Below are 16853 nucleotides of genomic sequence, written 5' to 3' on the forward strand. Positions count from 1 at the left end.
ACACAGTTCATTTTCATCTGAACATTATCTGGTTATCTCCCTGTGTAAACTACATAAGAACATAAGAAGAACCTGCTAGATCAGGCCAAAGGCCCACTTAGTCCAGTGTCCTGTTATCGCAGCGGCCAACCAGATGCCTCTGGAAAGTCTGCAAGCAGGACCTCAGCACAAGAGCTCTCTCCCCTCTTGCAACTTCCAGCAACTGTATACTGTCTCTCAGCAACCCCACACTCCCAAACACACCCACCCACACCCACCAGGCACCCCCAAACACACACACAGAGTTTCTCCTTCTCCCTCTCCCCTTTCCCACCCCCCTGGCACGCACACTCTCCTTCCTACTTGCTTCAACTATTGGTCTGCTGATGCTGCCACCTCCACCACCCTCCTACCCAGCCAGCCTGCAGCCCTCTCACCCACCGCGATGTGCGCAGCCACCGCAGCTTCTGCCACCGCTGTGGCCTATGCAGCTTCCTTGGGTAGCGCTGCCGACACAGCTTCCTCCGGTGCCACTGCTGTAGCCTCCTCCATCACTGCTGTAGCCTCCTCCATCACTGCTGTGGCCTCCTCTATTGCCGCTGCAATGGCTAGCGGGGCCCTTGCCTGCACAGCCTCCTCTGTCGACGGCGCCACTGCAATTGGTGTGGCCTCCTCCAGCGTCATTGCTGCCATTGCGGTCTGCATGGCCTCCGGCACCACAACCAGGGAGCCCGCTCACTCACCCATTAGTCTTTGCCCCACCCCTGACATTACACTGCATGACAACATGACGGCTTGCAGTCTTACGTTTTTATTATATAGGAAGAGAAGAGTTAAGATAAATTAATGCCAGGGTCCTGCTGGGCTCCCAGATTAACAACTGTTGAGTTGGAGAAGATTCTGCCTCTCCACTGCATCTTGTCTCCCATGTCTTCTAGTTGTAGGCTTTACTCAGTGAAGAGTTCCAAAGATGCATTCCAAATCTCTTGGAAGTTTGACTTTTTGGGTAGCTTATAGAGCAGAATTTCCTCATGGGCTGCTACTTGTAGAAAGTCTTGCATCCATTTTTCTGCGCTTGGCATGGTCTGGGCTTTCCAATGCTGATGGACAATCCATTTTGATTTTTGTTAGTCTTATTAGTATATTTCATACTTTAGCAGAGCAGCTTGTAAGTAGTCAAATCCTGAAAGATTTCCAAGGGCCCCGTGAATGAATTGTGAATTGATCAGGAACCAAATTAGCTCCTTTTTGGATGGGGCAAACTTGAATGGGAACAAATTCCTTTTTAAAATGAACTGTCTAGGCACTGTGAGGATTGGAGCACTCTCTCAGTGGCACCACCAGGACAGGTCTTTGGGGCAGGTGCCTAGAGCCCCACTCAGCAGAATGAGCAGGAGGGCCCCCAAACAGAGCAAGACTGGCTTCCCATATTTTGAACCAAGTGAAGTATACCCATTACCATAAAAAGGAGGGGGTGGATGACATAACACCCTTAAGTCCATCCCCCAGACTCTAAAATTACCCAGCTCCATCTCTCCTCTGCCAGTCTACTCAGCTGGTTACATGGAATTCCATGCTGTTTCCTCACCTGCATGCTGTTCCCTCACCTGCATGCTCCTCTTTGGTGCTTGCAGCTACCAGGCGAGCACTTAAATAGAAGGCTTGTTCAAGATATCCTAGACAAACATAACTATTCTTCAGTAAGCAATTCAAAATATACATCTCCAACTGCGGGATGGGAAATGCCAGGATGATGTATTGTGTAGTGTCTAGTCATTTTTTGCAGGGTTATTTACAAGGCTGACTTTAACCTAAAGGGCCGTCACTGTTTTGGGTTTTAAATTGGTGTTGTTCTGTTGCTGAATGAATGAATGAATGAATGAATGAATGGATAAAGCATATAGCCAGTTCTGAGGAGCCTTCAAGAATATCTGAAATATTGGGGGGGGGATGAGTCCTCATTGATCCTTGGTATGGATTCAGGTTTGTTTATTTGTATCTAGTCATCAGACCAGTACAAACAAAGGTTTAGCAGAATGAAGGTTATTACAAGGTAACATCAATTGAATTTAACTCAGATGTAAATAAACTCAACATAAACAACCTTAAAATGCTGCAGTTCCTTATTAGATCACAGCATGCCCCCTTTTTTTGAAAAAGGAGAAACTGTTCCTCTTTTAACAAATATTAACATACAATATGACAATGAAACAAAATGAGATATAATAAAATTATATGAAACCTAAATGAATAAAAGCATGCAACAAACCTAAAATTCTTCTATGAGACTTACAGCACAATCATATGCATGACTGTATAGCCATCCACCATCCCTGGCCATTGATGGAAGCTGTAGTTCAGCAACATGAGGAGGGCCAAAGGTTCCCCACACCTGTCCTTGCAGGATGGGAGGTTTGGCTAGATGGCCTTTGAGTTCCTTTCTAACTCTATGATTTCAAGTGTGTTTAGGATTGCAGCTTAGGCTGTTAGAAGCCTGCCCCTATTTTAATTCATGGAATGTTGGAGGGTCTGAAACTGTTTTCATGAGGTGTAGTTGCATACTCTACCAAAATGTATTTGTTTGTTTGGGTCAGCTTCAAACTTTATACTTTTCTATGAGAAAAAAACAGGAAAAATGCCTGGTAGATGCTGTGAGCCAAATTGGCATGCAATATAGCTTGGAACGCTTCCTTTGTACATAGCTCTATGCGAGAGAGAGGCTTGTCTTTATCTGAGGATCCCAGAGCATAGCTTATACTGAATTCTTCAGTTGTTTTAATACGCTCTTGGCTTGCTTGCATTTGTAATATTTTCTAAAAGAAATTAAAAGCAGTTCCTGGTTACCACAAAAAATAGTTGAAGCAAACACATGGATTTATCAAAGGCTACGCTCCTCATCCTTTTGGCTCAGAATGTGGATTTAATTTGGAGCTCTGTTTGACTGCAGCACATCTTAATCTGTGAAAACAGGTAGAAGGCAAGAGTTGACAAGGCTCTGGCATCGGTTCCGCTTGCCTTTCTAACACAAAGAAGTCTGGCATCTAGTTAAGCTCTAATCCTTGCCCTGCTGTTACTGGATGAACTCCAGATCAGGAATTCCTCTGTAATCCCACATATTTAACTACAATGTGCCACCCTGTGTGTGTGTGTGTGTATTAAAATGGCCCAATTAAGTGTCTACGGACAAACTACCCTGAACACGCTCGATCTCGTCTGATCTCTGAAGCTAAGCAGGGTCAGGCCTGGCTCGTACTTGGATGCGAGACCGTCTGGAAATACCGGATGCCGTCGATTTAGAGGAAGGCAATGTCAACCACCTCTGAATACCTCTTACCGTGAAAACCTTATGAATACATCCAAAAGATTCATAGGGTCGCCATAAGTCGTAATTGAAGGCAGATAACAATTGTCATCACTTACTGTCTTGCAAATTTAGATTCCTGCCTTGGTCACAATTAAGGAACAGGGCAAGCTGTCTTATATTGAATTGGGCCATTGCTCCATCCAGCTTGCTAGCGTCGATGCCGACTGGCAATACATTTAAAGCACATGGCTTCCCCTCAAAGTTTCCAAATCGTGTGAAGTATTAGTTCTTCTCTATTCAGCACTGGTTAGGCCTCATCTTGAATACTGCATCCAGTTCTGGTCTCCGCACTTCAAGAAGGATGCAGACAAACTGGAACAAGTTCAGAGGAGGGCAACAAGGATGATCGGGACTGGAAACCAAGCCGTATGAGGAGAGACTGAAAGAACTGGGCATGTTTAGCCTGGAGAAGAGAAGACTGAGGGGAGATATGATAGCACTCTTCAAGTACAGGAAAGGTTGTCACACAGAGGAGGGCCGGGATCTCTTCTCGATCTTCCCACAGCGCAGGACACGGAATAATAGGCTCAAGTTGCAGGAAGCCAGATTTCGACTGGATATCAGGAAAAACTTCCTAACTGTTAGAGCCATACAACAATGGAACCAATGACCTAGAGAGGTAGTGGGCTCTCCGACACTGGAGGCATTCAAGAGGCATCTGGCCTGCCATCTGTCGGGAATGCTTTGATTTGGATTCCTGCATTGAGCAGGGGGGTGGACTTGATGGCCATATAGGCCCCTTCCAACTCTACTATGAGTCTATGATTCAAGAATCCCGGGAACTGTGGCTTACCCTTCACAGAGCTACAATTCCCAGCACCATTAACAAACTGCGGTTCCCAGGATTCTTTGGGAAAAGCCATGCACTCTAAATGTACAGCACGGATGCTCCAGGGTCTCAGGCAGGGGCCTTCCCCAGCCCTCCTTGGAGATGCTGGGGATTGAACCTGGGACCTCCAACATGCAAAGCAAAACGCTCTATGGCTAAGCGACAACCCTTCCCCAAATAAGTACCAAAGTTAAAACCTGATACAGGAGCATAAGAAGTTGCCTTCTACCGAATGAGACCGTTGGGGTCCATCTAGCTCAGTAGTGTCTGCACTGACTGGCAGTGGCTCTCTAGGATGTCAGGCAGGGATCTCTCCCAGCCCTACATGGAGTTGCCGGGGATTGGACCTGGGACCTTCTGGGTGCAAAGCTGATGCTCAACTGCTGAGCTACGGCCCGACAGCATAAGTCAGTAAAGTAAATGGGCTGATGCCATTGAGAACCACAGTCGCAGGGCGTTTCAGCAGGTGGCAGTCTGCAGGGAAGGGCTCCTTATAGTTAATTAGGCTACACGGGGAAAGGGGAGGCCAGACACTGCTGCCAGCTCCTCCCTTCGCTGGTGCATATTCCCAGCGGGCCGCATTCAAATCTTTCTACTGTTCTGGGCTGGTTTTCTTTGGAAGACCAGTAATTTAACCTCCACCCCTCTGCTCCAGCCGCTCTCTCCACTTTCCCACATTGCCAAGGGTTGGTTTTTGGTTTTCCCTGGTTGGAAATTCCTGCGGTGTGCTGTCGCCTGGATGGGTGTCATTAAGAATTCTGCCCAACTAAGCAAGAAGGGGCATGGAGGGGGGGGGGAAGAGAAAAATCCCGGCTATACCGACAAGATTTCTGGACTTTGTTTTGGGGGGAAGGAGGGTTGTTGCCTCAGGAGAACATCAGAAAGGCTGAATGGTAGTAGCAGTATAATTTATAGTAATGAGGCTCAGTTGCTTTATTCTATGTGTTGTAGTGCACGGTGAGGGAATTTCAGGCCCTCCAAAAGTTGCTGGGCTGCAATTCCCATCGTCCCTGGCCACTGGGAGCCTTGGAAGGGTTATCTTGTCTCTCCTTTCCTGTTTGTAACGTTGCATGCATGTCCGAAACAACAGAAGCCAAGTGCTCTCGCTCTCTCCTCTCCTCCCACTGTTCCTTTGCTGATGCTCCCGGTAGTGTAGTGGCAAATTCTGAAGTGCAGGGTCCCTTCATGATAGCTGCAGCCACACCCTCTCCCATCCTTTTTATTTTAGCTGCTGAGTTAAGAATGAGGTCCTTGTTAATGCCTTCTCCCACAACAACAAACGTCCCTAGGAGCCCATGAGTATGAAAGGGGAGAATCTTAGCTATTGAGAAGAGTCTTCTCAGTGGCTGACTCACCTCCTTTCACTCCGATTGGCTCCAATCAGCAGGAAAGGACAAGGAAGCACCTTAAAAGACTTCTTGGTGGCTAACACACTCCCATTTCAGAGTCATGCTGGGACCCTGCTCCCAAAAAAGTAGAGGGTCTAAGACCCCAGACCACTACACCCTTGGACACTCCACATCTTAAACCATGATTTTACGTATTTATAATCTGCACATTCACAGAGCTGTATCAAGGCGGGGTCCAACATGTAAAATAGAATGACAAAAAGCATCTGTAAAAACATCCTTGAAAACCTCGATAAATACTAGTTGGTTAAAAAAAGAGAAAAAGTCATATTGCAAATGTATATTCATATTTATATAAGGGGAAGAGCCGTGACTCAGTGGTGGAGCATCTGCATTATATGCAGAAGGCCCCGGGTTCAATCCCCAGCATCTCCAAGGAGGGCTGGGAGGATCCCCTATCTGAAACCCTGGAGAGCTGCTGCCGGTCAGTGTAGATAGTACTGAGCTTGATGTACTAATGGGTCTGACTCAATATAAGCCAACCTCCTATGTTCTGGAGAAAGCACCTGCTTTGCAGGCAGAACGTCCCAGCTTCAATCTCTGTCATCTCCAGCAAGGACTGGAAGAGAACCCTACCCGAAACCCTAGAGAGCCACTGTCAATCAGTGCAGATCAGGTGTGAGGAACCTTTGGCCCTCCTGATGTTGCTGAACTACAACTCCCGTCATCCCTTGTCACACTTGCTGGGGCTGGTGGGAGTTGTAGTTCAGCAACATCCGCAGAGCTGAAGGTTCTCCGCACCTGGTGAAGACAATCCCGAGGTAGGTGGACCAAAGTTCCGACTCGGGAACAAAGAACGCTGACTTTGCCTGGTAAAAAGAGGTATATCCCACTTTTCCGGCAGATGATCCTCTAGGCGATTAACCACAGTGACACTGATTAAAAAGCCGCCTTAATAGAGCAAGTTAAAACCATTAACAAAACACTTGGACGAGGCACACAAATAAGGACAGCTATGAATTACTGTGCCCTAAACAATTCATATTTTTGCTGCTTGCGAGAACTCAAGCTGTGAAGTGGACAGGAGTGGTCGCTCTAGGGAAGCCACTCTGCATCTTAGGCATCAGAGTTGAAACAACAACAAAAAAAACCCATCCTCCCTTACATTCTCACCTGGAGCAGCCGGGATAATCCAGAATGCGTTGAATGGAACACAGCGAATGGGTCCATTGGAAAGGAGGTGGTCCTTGAGGTGACCTCTTCCCAGATGCTTGAGGGACAAGTCCCAGTGCAAGTTTATACTACACGATAAAAGTAAATAAATAAATGGAAAACGGGTTTACTTTTGGTTCTGCGCTGGAAAGAAAGCTGGGGATTGTCCTGGTGTGAAGTGGCAAGGATTTTCCTACATCTTCCCAGAACATTCGGTTAATTGGGAGGGTCCTTTGGGCAAAGCCATGACAGCCCAGTCTGTTCCAAAATGGTTGAAATCTGTAGTGCACGGATGTGTCTAGTCTAGCACACATCCTTCGCCAACCTGGTGCCCTCCAGATGTTCTGCAGTGGAACTCCCATCAGCCCCAGCCAGCAGGTGCTGGGGGGGGGAGTTAGTAATCCAAAACACCTGAAGGGTACCAGATTGGTGAAGGCTGGCTATAGCGCCTGTAGCATGAAACAAATAGTGCAGCCAGCCAGCCAGCCGGCTTGCCAGGAGAGTTGTCTCCACCTGCAGCTCTCAGAGGTGTTGCCTAGCAAGATCTTTAGCTGTAGAAGTCCAAGGCCAGTAAGGACTTAAGCTTATAAGTAGGTTGCTCAGTGTGGCTGGCCACTATGAAGCAAGATGGCTGCTGTTGTGCGCTCATTAGAATGCCTGAAAGAACTCGGAGGAGTGGGTGGCTACATCAGTGGCTACATCACTCTCTCCGGAGAAGGGTCTTCTCTATAATGGTGCCCCAGTGGTGTAACTTTCTCCTCTTGGAGACATGGACAGTCATACAATGGTGGCGCTCTAACTGTATATTTGTTTTCTCTATGTATAAATTTTTTTCTCTAGCTTTTGCAGACGAGATTGATTTGAGATTTGAGCTTGTTTTGTGATATTTTGTGGTGGTGTTTATTGATACCATTGAAGTTTTTATTATTATGCTGAATTGTTTTTATTATACTGTTTTATTCTTGCTATGGAAGCCTCTTTGAGGTCACTTGGTGATGAAAAGCGGCATACAAATATACTTCATTAATAATAATAATAATAATAAGTAGTAGTAGTAGAAGTAGTAGTAGTAGAAGTAGTAGTAGTAGTAGTAGTGTGGGGTGTTTTTTAGAGGTGGTGATTGGACCACACCATAGTTTTCTGTGGTGTTGCACATTCATTATGCAGATTCATTTCTTTGGTTTCTTTTGCCTGCTATTGTCTCTGGTCAAACAGGACATGCAGGTTTTCGGAGCTCTAGAGAAACTTTAAGTACCTGTTTGATCAGGTACAATAGTGGGACAGAGGATGCAGGCCACGCCCCTCACTGCCCTGGCTGGTTTCACACTCCCCTTGAATGCTTTTCCCTGGCTGGAATGTGCTGCTGGACTCTGAGAGTGCCTCTGGCTTCCCTGGATGAGGGATAGAGAGAGAGGGGTGTGTAAGTAGAGATGTGAAGGCCTGAAAAAGATCTGGACAAATCTGGGGAAAAAACATCCCCCCCATTTTCCCAGTTTCTTTTTGTTTTTTAAGGGTTCTCCCCCTGAATTTTTCAATATTTTTCTCCAAGCCTTCACATCTCTATCTGGCTCTTCAAACTCCCCCCAGGCCACATCCCTTCCTGTTCCCACTTTGCACCCCAAGGATATTTTTTCCTCTGGCTGGCCTGTGTCCTTGAACTCTGAGAATGCCTCTTGCTTGTCTGGATGGAGAGCAGAGATGCAAAATTTGCATTCATTGCTCTGCCCACTTCTGCCTCAGGCCCCACCCACCACTGAAGAGCATCCAGATGGGTATGTAACCCTTTGGGCTGAAAAGATGTCCCCCACCTCCGGTGTATAGGGTATCTGTTTGCATTTGAATCACGGCTTCACACTTCACACAAAGCATAATAGCCCAGTTGCAGATTGAGAGATATTGCACAAGCCTTTTTGTAAGAATTGCATAAAAATCCTGGCAAGTACATGGGCTTCAAACTAATAATATTGATTGCAGCTTCTGTTTATTTTTCTCAGAATTTTTTTTTTTAACCAGGAGCTGAGAATAACGATTCCATTGTGACCTGAAATGAGTAGGATGTGTGGCACATTTAAAAAGAAGCTGTGGTATATTTTGTCAAAAAGCTTCTTTTTAAAAAATATATATCAAAAAGTATGTTTTTTTTGCAAATAGCAACAGGGGAATCCAGCTGCGCAGGTGAGTTTTGCTCTGTTACATGCTTGAAGCTGGGCTGACCTTAGTTGCTTCTGCCTGGAAAATTATCTTCAGGAGAGTTGAAGTTAGTTTTTATAACAGTGCTCTTTAAAGCAGTAATGCAGATAGCGAGGCTTTATGTGGAAATAGATGCCATTAGGAACTAACTTAAAGGTAGCCGAGGAAGCTTGCTAAAAGGTACAAAGGAAGAACTAAGGCAGGGCTAAGCAACTTGAAACTGTGGTGGTGGAGTCCATTTGGCCATTTATTTACTGACTGGCTGACTTACTATATTGATATACACCCCTTTTCTGCCAAAGCGATTAAGAACTTAAGAAGAGCCCTTCTAGACTGGGCTAGTGGCCCATCTAGTTCAGCATCCTGTTCTCACAGTGGCCAAACAAATGCTCCCATAGGAAGCCTGCAAGCATGACCTAAGAGCAAGAGCACGCTCCCCTCCTGCGGTTTCCAGCAACTGGTATGAGAAGCAAGATAGACATGCAGAGGCTTCAGGCAGCGCAGAGATAAACTTTGGTCGGCTTTATTCAGGAGGATACCCTGCAGAGAATGATAATGAAGAATTTCCCTTGTGTCTGGCACAAGAGTGTATGCCGGTTTGGAGTATACAAATCACCTTTATTATTTGTTTATTGCATTTATATCCTGCCTTTCCTCCAAAGGGCTCCAGGTGGCATCCGTACATGATTCTCCCCTCTCCATTTTATCCTCACAACAACCCTGTGAGGTAGGCTAGGCTGAGAGGCAGTGACCAAAGTTGCCCAGTGAGCTTCATGGCCAAATGAGGATTTGAACCCTGGTCTTCCAGGTCCTAGTCTGTCACTCTAACACACTTTGCCACGCTGGCTCTCACAGTTTGATTTAAAGTTTAAAGTTACATACATTTAGCTGGTGGGACACAAAATGCAGCTGGAGGAATTGTGCCAGAAGAGTAAACATATCAGTGAGTCTGTTGCAGCAAAACAAAAAGAGCAGCAGCGGAGAGGAGGTCTGGAGGTAACCTCAGACCACGGTTTCCAAAGCATCAGGGCTAAGCTTGGGACGTTGTTCTTATCTCAGAGATGGCTCTTTGGGCTAACATTCATGGATTCTCTGGGGAATCAAACAAACCATGGGGGTTGTATTCAGTTAAGTCTTACTCAGAGTAGACTCATTGAAATGAATGGACCCAAGTTAGTCATGTCTAGTAATTTCAATGGGTCTACTCTGAGTAGGAGTCACATTAGATACCACCTATGGTTTGTGTGTACGGCTAGAGCACAGGTAATGGTTTTCAGGCTAAAGTAAGCCACTCTTGTTTGAAGGAGGACCACGTGAATAGGATGATGACCTGAAAATGGGCATTTTCCACTGTTGCCCTTGTCCCGTGGAATGCCCTTCCCTCTGCCATGTGTGAAGTGGCAACCATCAGCTGCTGTAGTCATCTTGCAAAGACATCTCTTTTTGCCCAAGCTTTCCCTGATCCATAAGGCTGAACCATTGCTTTTGTTCCTCTGGATTCCCTAAATTCCTGCTCTTACTTACTTTTGTATGCTTTTATGCTACAGTTTCTCGGGGACCAGGAGTCAGATGCCTCTTCTTCAGTTGGTGGAGGCAAGGATCCCATTCCTGAAGGGGAAAGGCATGCAAGGGCAGCCCCAGCAACACTACTGCCAGGTGAACCTGCAGGGTCGTCGTCCCCCCCCCCCGGCCTCGGCCTGAGGATATGGCAAGGCCTTCCTCTGACTCAGAGGACACCACTGCAGAAGACCCAGAAAGACCCAAGGCTCCCCTAACCTCCATCACAATAGGAGGTTTCTAGAGAAGGGTGGAGCCCTTCAAGTCAAGCAGCATCTTGCAGCATAGGTGGGGCGAATGCTTAGGCTGCGCCTGGTGCTGCTGCTATTGCTGTTTTCAGCATAATCTGTTTCCGTTTGCTCTTTGCTGGAGCAGCTTCAGAGCTCCACAGGACACTGTTATCCTGTAGTAGTAGTAGTAGTAGTAGTAATAATAAAATTATATCCCGCCCTTCCTCCTAGTAGGAGCCCAGTAGGAATTTAGTTTTAATTATCTTGTTTTTATGTTTGTGCATGGCTTAAAGGTTTTTAAACTATTAAGCAGCTTATTAAGTGCTTTAAAATAGATAAATAAATGATTAAAGGGGCAGTGGGACTGGGCCAAAGTTCTACGGAAAGCAGTGCACCCCCCATTTCCTCTGTCTACACGTGGGTCCCCTTCATGCGAGCAAAGAGGCTCTAGAGTTAGTGCAAACCGTGATGGGATGCTACATCTGGAGCCAACTCCAAGAGTCTTTGGGCACCTTAAACCTGGACAAAATCTCTTGAGGCACAAGCTTTGTAGGCCAGGACCCACTTTATCAGATGCACTTTAACTTGTGCTTCAAGAAGCCTGTCAGTCTCGAAGAGGCCTCTGGGCTCAGAGAAGAGTGATGGTCAAACGCTTATTGATTAGCATATTCAGTAAGAACCATACGCATCCCATGTTGATTGAACCGTCCTTAAATTAAATCACAGTTCAAAAGTTGAGAAGCATCTCTCCTAACGCTTCTAAATAGTTTCTGTTGGTAGTGATGGCTAAGTTCAGTGGTTGCCTAGGAAATCTGTAAGTTTTCCCACCAGCAGCTTCAACACCTCTACGGTAAGAGAGCAGATTTGCAGGAACAGCTGGAATCAACGCTGTTCAACGGACAGTAAGATCTTGTCGACTGGATGCAACATCCAGACTTTGATTGCAGCAAACTGTAGCTCTCCGGCCCTCTACAGAAACTCCTAGCATCCTGTAAGCCTTTTGTCAAGCGAGGCCAGAAACGTCTCACTTTAGGTTAAGCTAAAGTTGGGAGGTCACAGACCTTTAATAGCAAACGAAATATGTCTATATGGCAAAGGCATATAAATGCAAATTTGCCCTCCTGCACAATCCAGCTCATGAGCTAGAGGGATGCCAGCAAACAGAAGTGAATTGCTAAGGGGAACAACGCACAAGCGCGTCTTTGCCCTCTTCAAAAGACGGGAAGCGAAGGAGAGCGGTTTCAAAGAGCCACTGTCTGTCTGTAGGGATGGGCGTGAGTGGCTGAGGTGCAGAATAAGAAGAGGGCTTTGCCAGATCGGTTGTTTTTTAGTGGTTTAAAAGAGCAGTTTGCTTGGAGTTTGGCTTCTGGGGCAAGGAATTGGTGGAACAGAGCTGCTGCAGCTGATCCATCCCCCTTGTCCATTCATACAGGATTATATTTATGTCCCTTCTTCTTCCTCCAAGGAGCTCAAGGTGATGCACACTTTATGCCCACCATAACCCTGTGAGGAGGCCAAGAGATAGCGACTGGCCCAAGGTCCCCCGGTGAGCTTCATGGCCGAGAAGGGATTTGAACCCTGGTCTCCCAGCTCCTAGTACGTCACTCTAACCATTACACCACACTGGCTCTCTTGTTGAGCGCCAAATATTTATCTGACATCCAGTTCCCTGCAGCTCCCCTCCCCATGTTGTCCTCACAAAAACCCTGTGAGGCAATTTAGGCTGAGAGAGTTTGTGACCCTCCCGCGGTCGCCCAGACAGCTTCGTGACAGAGTGTAGATCTCAACCTGGCTCTCACCAGTCCTATATAAAACTTGTGGGGGGGAGGCTGAGCAGACTGGACAGTTCTATATGGGCGAAAGCATTCCCTCAGAAAATCTGGTTCCAAGTTGTTTAGGGCTTTGTAGGTCAATACAAAACCTTAAACCTGGCCTGGTAGCAAAACAGCTGGTGCGATTCTTTAATGAGTAGTGTAATAAGTTCTAGCTAGCCACCTAGCCACTGAATTCTATCCTAGCCTCAGCATCAGGACCAACTGTAAGGGCAGCCCCACATTGAGCACATTACAGTAGTCCAGCCTTGAGGTTACCAACACATGTAACACTCTGACTTAGGCAGTCCCTGTTCAGGAATGGCTGTAACTTCTGCACCATCCAAACCTGATGAAAGACACTCCTGGCTGTGAAGGCCACTTGGTCCTCTAGTGACAAAGATGGATCAAGGAACACTCCCAGAGTTGTATTCAACAAGGTTCAACTCAGAGTAGACCCACTGAAAGGGATGAGACTAAGTTAGATATGTCTATTAAGTTCAATGGGGAGTGCAACCACACTTAGAAGTAGGGGTGGAAGGATCTCTCAATTTTGGTTTGCCCAGTTTCTCATTTTTCATGTCTGAAATTTGGTTCTCCACATTTCTGCAGCAATTTGCGATTCTTTTTTTTTTTTTAATTCTCATGAAAATTCATTAGCATTTTAGTGCAAATTTCTCCTAAAAACATTTTTGTATGCAGTTTTGACTAATATGCACATTTTTGCAAGCAATTTCTCGTAACAGAATGCATTTTTGTATGTTATTTTCATGAATATGGTCAGTTGCCTGCTTTGGACAGGGTCGTACTCCCTCTGAAAGAGCAGGTCTGTAGCCTGGGGCTGCTCCTGGATCCATCTTTGTCGCTAGAGGCCCAGGTGACCTCAGTGGCTAGGAGTGCCTTTTACCAGCTTTGGCTGGTGAGACAGCTGCAGCTGTTAATGGACCGGGATAGCCTGACCACTGTTGTCCACGCACTGGTAACCTCTAGGCTGGATTACTGTAATGCGCTCTATGTGGGGCTGCCCTTGAGGTTGGTCCGGAAGTTGCAGCTGGTGCAAAATGCGGTGGTGAGACTGCTCACTGGAGCAGGGTATTGCCAACATGTCACCCCGCTGCTGAAAGAATTGCACTAGCTGCCCATTTGCTACCGGACCAAGTTTAAGGTTCTAGTGCTGGCGTACAAAGCCCTATACAGCTCGGGACCAGGATACCTGAAAGACCGTCTTACCCCTTACATACCAAGTCGATCACTGCGCTCTGCAGGTGAGGGCCTCCTGCAGATACCATCTTATCAGGAGGTTCGTTCTGCAAAACATAGGAAACGGACCATTAGTGTGGCGACACCTACCCTGTGGAATTCCCTCCCTTTGAATATTAGGCAGGCGCCATCTTTGCTATCTTTTCGGCGCCTTTTGAAGACTTTCCTTTTTCAACAAGCCTTTTAAGTTGAGACCTATCCCAGTCTGCGTCTGTGTCAGAATTGTTTAATATGTTTTTTAATAATGTTTTTAACCCTTTTTTAAGGTTGTTTTTTTAAAATGTTTTTAATGCTGTTTTGTTTTAATGTATTTTAAGATCTGTTTTTATGACGTTTTGAAGTGTTTCAGTGCTTTGTTTGCCGCCCTGGGCTCCTGCTGGGAGGAAGGGCGGGATATTAATTAATCAATCAATCAATCAATCAATTAATTAATTAAATAATATATTCATGTCAAAGCACATTTCCCATAATATATGCATCTTTCTTTAACAGTACTTGGTTGGGGAACTGCATCACAAAATTTGGATAAGTGTGGATTTCAAAGGATGGTTGTGTTTTGGTTCTGATACTGTTTTAGAAAGTGTGAATTTCATCAATTTGATTTTACATGCTAACTGAATTGAATTTCTCTCCCATCCCAACTTGGAAAAGGTGATCTGTCCAATTACTGGACCCAGGAACCACCCACCCATACCTCCTCCACCTTGGCATGATTAATCCTTTGCTCTTATCCAGCCCACCACTGTGTCTAGACACTGATTCAGGAGTTATACGGTCATATGTGATTCAGATATAATAGAGAACTAGGGCATACTGATGGCATAGTGCTGCAAATCCCATTACTGTTGTTTTTTTAGCTTTCTTACCCACCCTTTCTTACAAGCTCTTCACTATAAGGTCCCAGGGCAGGGTTACAGCAGTATAAAAATACAATATGAAAAGTGGTGAAAACAACAAAATGAAATGTAACAGGGATAAGTACAAAGTTCTACACCTAAGAAAAAGAAAAAAAATGTACAGCTATAAGATGGGGGATGGGGAATACTTGGCTCAGCAATACTACATGCAAGAAGGATGTTGAATTTGTTGTTGATCACAAGCTGAATATGAGCCAACAGTGCAATGTGGCTGCAAAAAAGGCAAATGCTATTTTAGCCTGCATTAACAGAAGTATAGTTTCCAGATCTCATTAATACCTACTTTGCCTCTATTCAGCACTGGTTAGGCCTTATCTTGAGTATTGTGTCCAATTCTGGACATCACACTGTAAGAAGGATGCCAGGTTCAGAGGAGGGCAACAAGGATGATCAGTGGACTAGAAACAAAGCCCTATGAGGAGAGACTGGAAGAACTGGGCATGTTGAGCCTCAGCAGCATCACTAGTGGGAGTGCGGGGGGTGCAGACCTCTGGTGCGCGCCCTCCCAGGGGCATGGACGAGGTGGATGGGCTTGCGCGTGCATGCGCGCACTCAAGGCCAGCCACCCTGTCCATCCCACTGGGAGGGCGCGCGCTGGAGGGGCACTCAGCTGGAGAAGGCCTGGGAACGCCGGCGCGCCCCCCTCGCCCCGCCAACGCTGCTCCCGGTCTCGCCCACCCGCCCGCCTGCCTCCGAGGAGTTGGAGCAGCCTTGCCAGGCAACGGTGCAGGGCGGGGCGGCTCTGGGTGTCACCCCTCTCATAGTGACACCCGGGTGCGGGCCGCACCCTCCGCACCCCGGTAGTGATGCCCCTGTTGAGCCTTGAGAAGAGAAGACTGAAGGGAGATACGATAGCGCTTTTCAAGTACTTGAAAGGTTGTTGCACAGAGGAGGGCTAGCATCTCTTTTCAATCATCCCAGAGTGCAGGACATAGAATAATGGGCTCAAGCTACAGGAAGCCAGATTTTGGATGAACATCAGTGAAAAACTTCCTAACTGTTAGAATGGTATGACAATGGAACCAATTCTCTAGGGCGATGGTGGGCGAGGCCTTCAAGAGGCAGCTGGACAGCCACCTGTTGGGGATGCTTTGATTCCTGCATTGAGCAGGGGATTCAATAGCCTTATAGGATCCTTTCTATAATTTACAATCAAAATAATAGGGTGGATCCTTAAAAAATTGACTGCTACCAACACATAGATAAAGGCTGGGGAACTTTTGCCCCTCCAAATGTTGCTGAACTACAACTCCCAGCATCTCTGACCATAGGCCATGCTGGCTGGGACTGCTGGGAGTTGGAGTGTAACAACAGCTTGGAGGGCCACAGATTCCCCTTCCCTATACAGATCCTAAACAACATTGGGGAATTCTCATTGGGGAATACCCAGCAGTATTCCATAGCATCACTGCCAGGGTGTTGAGGAATAGTCACCCAGTACTGGGGTAGAGACAAAGTTACTGTTCTGCCGGTTGCAGTGCACCACCACCTCTCTTTTCTGAAAATGGGAGCACACAACACCAGTCAAATGCCACCCTTTTTACTCCGTAACCCTGGTTGGATCAGCTTGAGTGCTTTTCTAAAAATTCAGCTTTAGGCAGATTTCGCAACTGATTGATAGATCAACCCGTTTGCCTTCCAGGTGTGGCCAATGGAAACACTTTGCTGTAGGCTCAGGCAGAGACAATGATTGCCCAACATTTTGCTGTTGGTGTCCCATGAAAGGTCTGCAGTCAGCAGTGGGGAAGGGAGGTGTCTCCAGCCGAGGGCAGGGTTGCTTCAAACCGCAGACAGAAAAATCCAATACTGTTTTGCTGCATGGACTCATGGGTGGCCAGCCACACAATGAGAGTGCCACTGTTGGTTTCTTTGCTACTTTGTGGAAGTTGTGATGTTCGTTGCAAGTTTTTTTAAGTGTGCAGTTGAACGCAAATTGTGGAGTGGGAAGAAATGTGCTGTTGGAAAGCTGATAGTGTGTGGTTTGAAAAATTGAGTTGGGATACCATCATTTCTCCTTTCAGACATCTTTTGTAAACTATGTTGTTAAAACAGGCCTTTGCAATTTGAATTTTCTCTTTTTTGACCAATCTGTATTTAGTGATGTTTTTACTGATTTACTGATTTTATCTTTATAGGTTATATTCTGCCTTCTTAG

The 16853-nt window shown here is 46.3% G+C and overlaps 1 protein-coding gene and 1 pseudogene across 9 annotated transcripts in view; both read left to right on the plus strand.

The window, feature by feature from the left end:
- The window catches only part of ARVCF (ARVCF delta catenin family member), a 576381-nt gene that overhangs the window by 104779 nt on the left and 454749 nt on the right, over window positions 1-16853 (plus strand). The gene's annotated exons all lie outside the window — the stretch shown is intronic.
- LOC133373555 (5S ribosomal RNA) lies at window positions 3155-3273 on the plus strand (annotated as a pseudogene).

The sequence above is a fragment of the Rhineura floridana genome, chromosome 19, assembly GCF_030035675.1.
Source record: "Rhineura floridana isolate rRhiFlo1 chromosome 19, rRhiFlo1.hap2, whole genome shotgun sequence".
NCBI classification, from domain to species: Eukaryota; Metazoa; Chordata; class Lepidosauria; order Squamata; family Rhineuridae; genus Rhineura; species Rhineura floridana.